Raw genomic sequence first — 9,282 nt, 5'->3', positions numbered from 1 at the left:
GAAGGAAGGAAGGAAGGAAGGAAGGAAGGAAGGAAGGAAGGAAGGAAGGAAGGAAGGAAGGAAATGCAGTAACAATCCACTGTGCAAAGCTTCTAGGATGTAGAAGTCTTTCACTCAAGTAGTTCTTCAGATCTGCAATGGCTTCATGCGTGGGGTGAAGCACATTATCCAAGAGTGATGTTATTTTTGCCAGAGCTCTGTCTCCCACCACTGGGTTGATAGTAGGGTGTCTCCTGATGTTTTAAACAAACTGCTTTCTCTCAGCTGCAGGTAAGTTGCAGTTCCAGCAGTCTGAAAGGTGTGAAGTTTAAAGGAAGAAAAGCAGGCATGGGTTGAAGATACAACGAGTCGCAACAGGGATCATCAGGCTGTGGGAGAGGGAAGAGTCTGATTAAATTTCTTGAACTGATTCAGAATATTCCCCCATCCCAAATCTCCTACAGAGTTTTAAAAATAAAATGGACAAATAAAGACAAATACAAAAAATCAAATAATTTCTAAGTTAATGTAAGGAGTGTATTGACATTTATTAGTGCTCTTATGAGTACTTGATATTGGTAAGTACTTAAATATAAGTACGTATACTTATATTTAATACAGGTACTCTGTTTTCACAAGTTTGCTGTTGATGCATCCCAAAGTTATATTAAATAAAATCAATGTTAATGTAATGTTTTATCTTTAGAGACACTAAAATTTAGTGTTTCATCATTTCTTAGCCATTAACAAAAAACATTCTAAGATATGAAGTCTGGAAACATTCAATTCTATAAGTAATGAATCCATAATGAGTTAAATTTTCTGGAATGAGACAAAAACACGCAACATTTTTTTTTACATTCTTTTCTTTTTCAGATTTCTTTCTACTTTCCAATGCAGACAACATACACGTTTGTATTATTATGTAGCCACGAGAACACAGTTCTTTACAGTCACTAGTGTATTGAAAATATGATTGAGATGATGGCCAAAAATGTCCACATCTTTTTGAGAGTATAAAGAAGTAAGGGAAGTGTTTGTTTGTGGTGTCAAAATTGCATTGTTACAGATATCAACAGGCAATTGGAGTGCTGGTAGGTTACATTGGGATGTAACTGCATGTACAGGTCTATGTGTGAGGTATTGAATGATCAAAGATGTGTATGGAAGAACTGACTGGTTGCCAAGCACATAAACAACTGAGAGATTTCAGGGGAGTCAGTAATTTTGCTGGTCTGATTAATTATGCAGAAAAGCTGCTTTTTGGTATTCAAGGTGTTTTACCAGGCTGAAATGTCAAGAAAGAGTATTTTTCAAGCAAGTTGCTCTACACGAAAGATCACTGATGCAAGCGTTTGCTGAATCATTCAGGAAGCTGTGGTTCAAAACCCCTTATGGCCAAGTATTGGTTTTGTACCATTTGCTAGTTCATTTTTGAAATACATAATTTTTTATATAATACTGCATGAAAAAGCCTACAACGAACATATTCATTGAAATGAGTTTGTAGGTTGTAGGTTTCAGCTATTCGGATAATAGCTGGAGAAATCTTCTTGGAAGAAGAACCTATCTCATTAAATAAACTTTATTTGAAAAAAAAAAAAAAGATAAAAGCAATTATGTTTGTTAGAATGTTTTGAGTGGAAAACATAAAATGTAACCTTTTCGAAAGACACCTCAGCAAGGTTATTAGAAACACTGTAATGCAAAGAAAAAAAAATTCACAGCTTATCTTCAGAGAGACAAAAGGGGTGGTTTGCAGGATGCGATTCATAAATGAGGCGTTTATGGAGACGCATTCATACGGCGCAATAATACAAATATCAATAACAGAAATGTCAAATGTATTAACAGCCCATGATTATATCTTGAGTGTGTCAATTTCATTTAATGAACAGTATTTTTTTTTACATCCCCTCAAGATGTCTATTTTCACACTAAATGAATTAAGTGTTAAGAAAAACAAACATGAAAACAATTCCCAGAACATCTCCATAAACACGTTCTAATGCAGTAACAACACCAGAGAGTCAATCCTTCACAACTCACACACGTATAATCACACACTTCAGTTTAGTTCCTCCAACCCTATGAAGGAGTCACAGGTGAGACAGGACCAGAGTTATTTGAGATATGGAGACATGAGCCACAACTGTCAGCTTAAGATGCAAATAGGTTCTTGGTAGCAGTGCCAGAGACATCCAGCTGCCATGGCTGAGGCCATTTGAAGTTGGAGCTTTATTGCCAAAGATGTGATCAAAGGCATGCTGCCAGGAGAGCTCCATCTTTGTCTGGCTCTTGATCTCTGTGTCTTTCTCCCTCTCTCTCTCTCTCATTTATTTTCGAACAGTCACATGTAAGCCAAGCTGACGTTCTTTCATCAGCTGAAAAGAATTAAAAAGTGAAAAGAGGCAATAAGAACAGGAGACATAAAAACAGAGTCACACAGGATGAGAAACTAGCGTTCCTTGTATTTCTGGCGATACGTTAGCTTGACAATTTTGACTGGATTTTTAAAAGCACAAGTGTTTTCAAAATGGGATCAATATATAACAACCAGGTTAAAATCAGACAGAGCTGCAAAATGTCTGCAATGTAATAGTTTCATTTTTATTCAGAAAGCTTTTAAACATCCAAACTCTTTCTGGACATTTCCAGAAACATAACTTTCCTGGAAATCGAGTGCTTAGATGAAACTTATTTGGAAAATTGTAATCACTTTTCATGATCCTTTTTGGTGATTTTCTGGAACTTACTGGCTACAGCACTGTAGCCTACTGACAACCTTCACAGTACTGGCAATACACAGGATGCTTGAAACTAAATTTACACCTTGTCAGGCAGAAAATTTAATTAAGAAGTGTCAATTACAGCATCTTCTCGATTTGTTGGGAAAGCAAAACCCAAAAAAATAACATTGGAGGTAAAATATGTAAAAATATCATCAAGAGAATGATGCATGAAACTAGTTTTTTATGTGCAGCTAGTGCATAATTTAAATACTGTGATGTTTACATGCACTTTGTCCTCTGTATTTTACTTCAGTTTTTTCTTAGTTACTCAAACTTCATGACAGGATTGTTCAAAATTGAGGTGAAAGAAGAGTAGACAAAATATAAACTGTATTTCTGGTTTAAGAGTTAGACTTTAAAATCTTAGTTTTATAAGGTCACTCGGGGTTGTCCCCAATGTGCTTTATCTCTCCATCATCAGAATCGCTTTTAAAACAACAGAAACTGCAATTTCGTTGTCTTTGTGACAATGACAATAAATTCTTCTGATTCTTCTTCTGAAATCGAATAATACAAGCCCTCATGAAAAACGTATCTGAGAAATTGGTGAGAACCTTTAGGTTTTGAAGTCATTAAGTAATTTTAGCAAACAAGTTGGATGCGATTTAAAGATAAATGCTTATAACGTAGCTTGCATTGATTTATATATTAATGAGCATCTGTTGGCCATAGCTGCTTAATGCTGTGTGAAATCCCTCTTCAGTTCATTAACTCCCTACAGCCATCTCAAGCCAGCAGCACAAATTTATTGATAAAATCTGCATTCCCTGTTTTGATGAGTACAAAGCACAATTACACACACAGCTTGCTGAATTTCCATTGATTAAATCCTGGAACAGGTGACGCCAAGCTTTCACAAATTGAAAGCAAGCTCCCCTTCCTGTCATTTTTGAGAATGAATTTATGGAGATCTAAGATTATAAAGATCAAAAGGTAATTTAGGTCATGACTTAAAAGCAATCTAATGATCTTCTACCCCATTAGAAACATCCTGTTGATGTGAAAATTGATACATACCTGAGATATTGTGTTTCTAACAGTTTATATGGTTGAGTCGATCTTGTGATTGACCACAGTGTATTTTTTTTTGTTATTCTTTTAGTAAACATACTTACAAAACAATTTTTTGACTAAGCTGATAATAGATACAGTTATATTTATTGAAGAAATCACAGCTATTGGGAATAAGCACCACATTTATAGATGTTGCTTTGAAGAAGTAGATCAGATCAATTTTTGCCCACTTTTCTATCCAACATGCGGAGATGGACATCTTTTTAAGGGTTTCTACATACTTCTCTGCCTGTAAATGTATACACTACTTTTATATGACTGACACACAAATAACCTTGGATCAGTGGGTAGATTGCCTATCTTGCAATCAGAAAGTTGTGGGTCTGAAACCAACTTTCTACTGGCACGTGTCGATATTCTTCTGGGCATGTCACTTAACCTTGAGTTGCCTTCCGATCAACACAGCGGTTTGTTAATATAGCTTTATTGTAGATTCATTTGAGTGGTTGATAAAACCAGAAAAGTACTATTTAAATTTAGTTTGTTTACCTTTTATTTGCCTCAGTTTAAACAGTATTAAACTCATACATGGAGTTTCTCCTCCAGCTTTATATGGGCCAATATTGTGATTCTCAAAAGAGAAAAAAGTGAAAAGAATGCAGTTTTTGAAAGTTATATCATAGAATTGGCAGAAGACGTCAAAGCTCTCTTTCTGAATTTATCTAATTATCTTTTATGTTAATGTACAACGGCACAACTCCTCCCAGGGCGTAGAGAAACTATATCCCATTCTGTAACGTCACAACTCTGCTAAGAGCCAGGTAAGGAAAAAATACAGACTGTGTCAAGGTGGCAAGATAAGGATTGAATGGTGCAACTCAGAAAAATTAACACAACAAATTTTTGGCAAGTGGGACAAGTCTAACTCCTGAAAATAAACATTACCATGAAATCTTTCTAAGCTAAACTGACTACCCAAAAAACAGACAAAATGAAACACAGGGGAGACACACCACTCAAAGTACTTTTTAATAAGCAGAAATAGCTATGCAAAGTGTCATGTGAGGATTAGATTTTATTGGGTTAATCGCAGTTTGAAATGATTACTAATATAAATCTTAGGTGATCAAACACTTTTATAAATTTAATCCTCAAAATCAATTTTTAACGGTTATCTACACAACGCCAGATTGTGTTCACAGTTTAAAACACTCTAGCAACTAGATATTGCTTTAAAGTCAATTGACTATGATAAATGTGTTTTTCTTGGGTTTTATTGATGATGATTCTTTGGTGGCTAGGGCTGCAGTGAGAGCAAGCGTATACTGCAAGATTTTATTTTCAAGTACCAACTATGGTAACACTTTATTTGAAAGGGGGGTGAATAAGACTGACATGACACATGTCATAAACATGACATAACGCATGTCATGAACATGAATAAGCCTTCATGAATATTTATGACTGTCATAAACATGTCATAACACCCGTCATGAACATGAATAAGCCTTCATGAATATTTATGACTGTTGTCAAAAAAGCGTCATCCGGTAAATTAAGACACTTTTAATACAAAGTTGAAAGTTACCAAAATATCTCTGTAATGACAACTTGACATTAACCAATAAATCATTATGGTTTAAACTTTACCTTTAATAACATAAAGTTACCTCATTTTTAAAGTGCAATCAGTAATACTTTTATAACAAATTTATATCATTAATGATTTCTTGGTTAGTGTCAAGTTGTCATAACAAAGACATTTTGAATAATGTCAACTTTGTATTAAAAGTGTCATAACTTACCAAATGACGCTTTATGACGACAGTCATAAATATTCATGAAGGCTTATTGATGTTCATGACAGGTGTTATGTCATGTTTATGAAAGTGTCATGACAGTCTTATTCACCCTCCTTCAAATAAAGTGTTACCTCAACTATACATCATGGCGTGACCTGTAAATCTTGTAACATCTACAACTCCGAAGAATAACAACCAACCAGACAGAGTTACAACAGGTCCAATCAAACAAATTATTACCACCTTGCATGCACATGAAGCATGATCCAAGAGATCAGTAAATTACAAAAATCTCCAGGCTTTCAGAAAACTCAATAACTCTTTGACTTTGCTTAGGCATGTTTAAAGTACATACAATTTAATTTGTTTGTTTATTTTTGTGCTGTGCTATTATGTCAGATAACTTGTACCAACAGAATCATTTTTAAAGAAAATAAAATGAAGTCTTTAAGATTGGGATAGTCATTTTCATATTTTCTTTCTTTAACTGCCACAAGTCAAAATTGTATTGAAATTTTGACAAAGGGATCTGTTAAAGATGTTTGACTACTTTTAACTCGTCACTAAATTGTGAGTCCCTCTTTAAGAGAATCGCTGTTCTGATTTATGCAAGCACAATCAAGACACATGAATATAAAAATAACTCATCTGTGATTTTATATTGGCTACACTTACCTGTGTAATTGTCAGAAGAAAAAAAAGTTGGATTGGTGTAGTACAGAATAAACTAACGTGGGTTCATTCATTCAGATGTGTCTATAATGTCGCCTTTTGCAGTTATTCACCCCTGAATTTAGCGCCAATCAAAATGCATTTATGCACTGAAGGACTGGCTGATTATTCTAAATGCTAATTAATATCAAAATTATGGTCCATTTATGCACTCTTTATTCAGGTAAACACGTGGGCTCGTTTCAGACATAGTCAGGCATCTCTGCCCTCCTGCTTTCCATGATTCATTTATGCATTTATTAAGTTGGCATAGTTTTTATGCCACTACAGTACGGTTGTGAGTTAGTTTCCAACGTTTTGGATTAGTGATCGAAGTGGTCTTTGAAATCTGAAAGAAAGGGTGCTTGCCAAAGTACATGGGGAAGATTTTTTTTCAGATTACGAAAGGCTTGATCAGACCGAAAATTTGGTTTTTCTGGAGGACATAATTGGCTTCATCTTGCCACTAGGGGCATAATTAAGAAACCCACTTGTATCACATTTTGTTGATATTCTATTTTGACTATAATTCTGAAACTTTTTAAAGATTTTATCAAGCCAAAGATACAACTGGTCAGGAAGATATATATCCTTCTTTGAGACAAACCCGGATTATAGTAAAGAGAAAAGTAGCTGGAAAAAAAAAAATCTCCTCACTCTGTAGCACACCATGTATCATATAGGGGGCTACTAATACCTAATTCATAAGTAAAATAAAAAAGGTGGTTCATTTTTCTTTCTAGTGTGACTTGTGAAACATCTTTCGTCTTACCCTGTCCTTTTTCATTCCTACTTCTTTCCTCTCTGTCTCTTGGCTGCCATTGCCCATTCTGATTGGACAAATAAGAAACAATGCAGAGAATAAGAGCTGAGGGAGTCTCACACTCAAAAACTGGAAAGTGATGGAACTAAAAATATGGATGAACAGATCAATAAAAACTATATCAAGTAAATAAAGAATGGTTTTAGTGATGGGAAAAGTAAAGATAGAAACTGTAAAAGAAAAATAAAAAATGGATACTGAGAGACACATGTGGTTCAGCACTTAAGCTACACCCATCCATCCCTCCGATCCCCTCCTCCCTTCGTCTCTCTACCCTTCTTGGCTTCCAGCTCAAGACTGTCCCCACCGTGGTCGTCGACCTTAATGAAAAAGGATGCCTTGTGTGTGTGTGCATGTGCATGCACATATACAAGCTTGCTTACACGTGCACAGGCATGTGTGTGACGTGTGCGGTAATGAATAAGGATGTGCTGTGTGTGGAGCTGGTCGTTAATCACTGGCAGTGCTGGCAGCTAACAGATAAGCAGATTGATCCAAGGCCACAGAGGGAACGCTGCTTGGCACTGGCCCATTCATCACACATACACCCCAAACACACACACACACACACGCCGATGCATGGACTATACACACAGACTGTGGAAGGGCTGGTCACTGTGTTTAAGAATCTCTGACTAGTCGTGTTAACATCTTTGAGAGTTACTAGAGAACAAAGTGAGCTTTAAGCAAAGGACAAAGAGAGAATAAGTGACATTATCAACAATGGCAGTTGCTCCATGACTGCTCACCTGGAAATCCCAACCTGCCATTTTTTTGCAGTCTAAAACAGACACAAAAACACATACACTCAAGTACACAGATGGAGAGCAATGAAGGTCTTCTCTTTGGTCATCCAGAAATCCCACAGGGGCCGTGGAGACTTGGGGGCTCAGAAAAGAATGGGTGAATGGACAGATGGATGGATGGTTGGAGAGAAGACAGAATGACAGGATGACAAAACACGGTTAAGGACACGCTCCAGTACTGTGTGACAGCTCGGCAGGCCCACCAGGGAGATGGGGAGCAAAGAGAAATACAGTAAGGAAAAAAAAGGATGGAGGCCAAACATCTGTAGCTTCCCTTTTGTATTTCTTCAATCATGTGGTCAGCTGTGTGGGGAGATGCATTAACGATAAGGGATGTGGAAAAGTCATCAGGTGGATCTAGACAGAACGCAATTAATAATAAATCATGTGGACAATATTTAAATAGACTTTGTGAAGTCTGATGCTGAACATGATGCTGTCACTCCTGTTCTTCCCCTGGAGGTGATGTTCTCTGAATAACCCTCTTCCTCCCAAACTTGCCTTTGGTCATTATGACATGACACTTACGTTGTAGTTTCATCAGCTCACAAAAAAACTTAAGGTTTTTGTCACTGAGTAACTAGTAACCAGTAATCTAGCTTTATGTGTTGCTTTTGGAGCAAAGACTTTCTCATTTCACTGTTGAAAATGGCCTTTCCTTACCAACTTTTGCTAGCATCTTCAGATGGTCTTTTGCTTTTGTTCTGAGGTTTAATATGCACGCTTCACAGGAAAACATATTCATCTCTCCTTTTCTGAACAGTGTGATGCTTTTTATTATGTTTATAATCTTGGCATGGTGCCTGAGGAGATCTGGAAAATGTACCACAGGATGAACCAGGCTTGATGAACAACAATACTTTCCTTTTTTTTTTTAACTCTTGTTGATTTCTTTTAATTTCCCCATGATGTCACAAGGAAGCAGAGGTTTTGAAATGTTGCCTTAAAATGAATCTACCAATGTGTCCACAACTAAACCAGAACGTTTGTCACCAAATGAACTGTGAATGTAGTGTACATTTGTTTCACAAAATAAAGTGAGTTCTACATTTTTAAATAAGCAGATTTCTTACATTTTGTCAAAGTCTAAAGTGTTTTCTCTCAATTCAAGTATTTAAGTTCAACTAATTTATGTAACATGCATAAATTACGTCTTTTTTTTGCTACTTCTAATGAATGAGGTTGTTTTTTATGTTAGATTTAATGCATTTATACTGGTGAAGGAGTAATTATTCTTTAAAACAAAAATTTATCCCACTATTTAATGGATGGCACTCTATTACTAGCTCTGAGAAACATGTAGAAGAAAATTTGGGCAAAAAGAGAGCAAACGATTGATCCAGAAATGTTCCGGC

This window comes from Poecilia reticulata, linkage group LG1 (assembly GCF_000633615.1).
Source record: "Poecilia reticulata strain Guanapo linkage group LG1, Guppy_female_1.0+MT, whole genome shotgun sequence".
In the NCBI taxonomy this organism is placed as follows: Eukaryota; Metazoa; Chordata; class Actinopteri; order Cyprinodontiformes; family Poeciliidae; genus Poecilia; species Poecilia reticulata.
The sequence above is the reverse complement of the archived record's forward strand: the minus strand, read 5'-3'. Positions refer to the sequence as shown.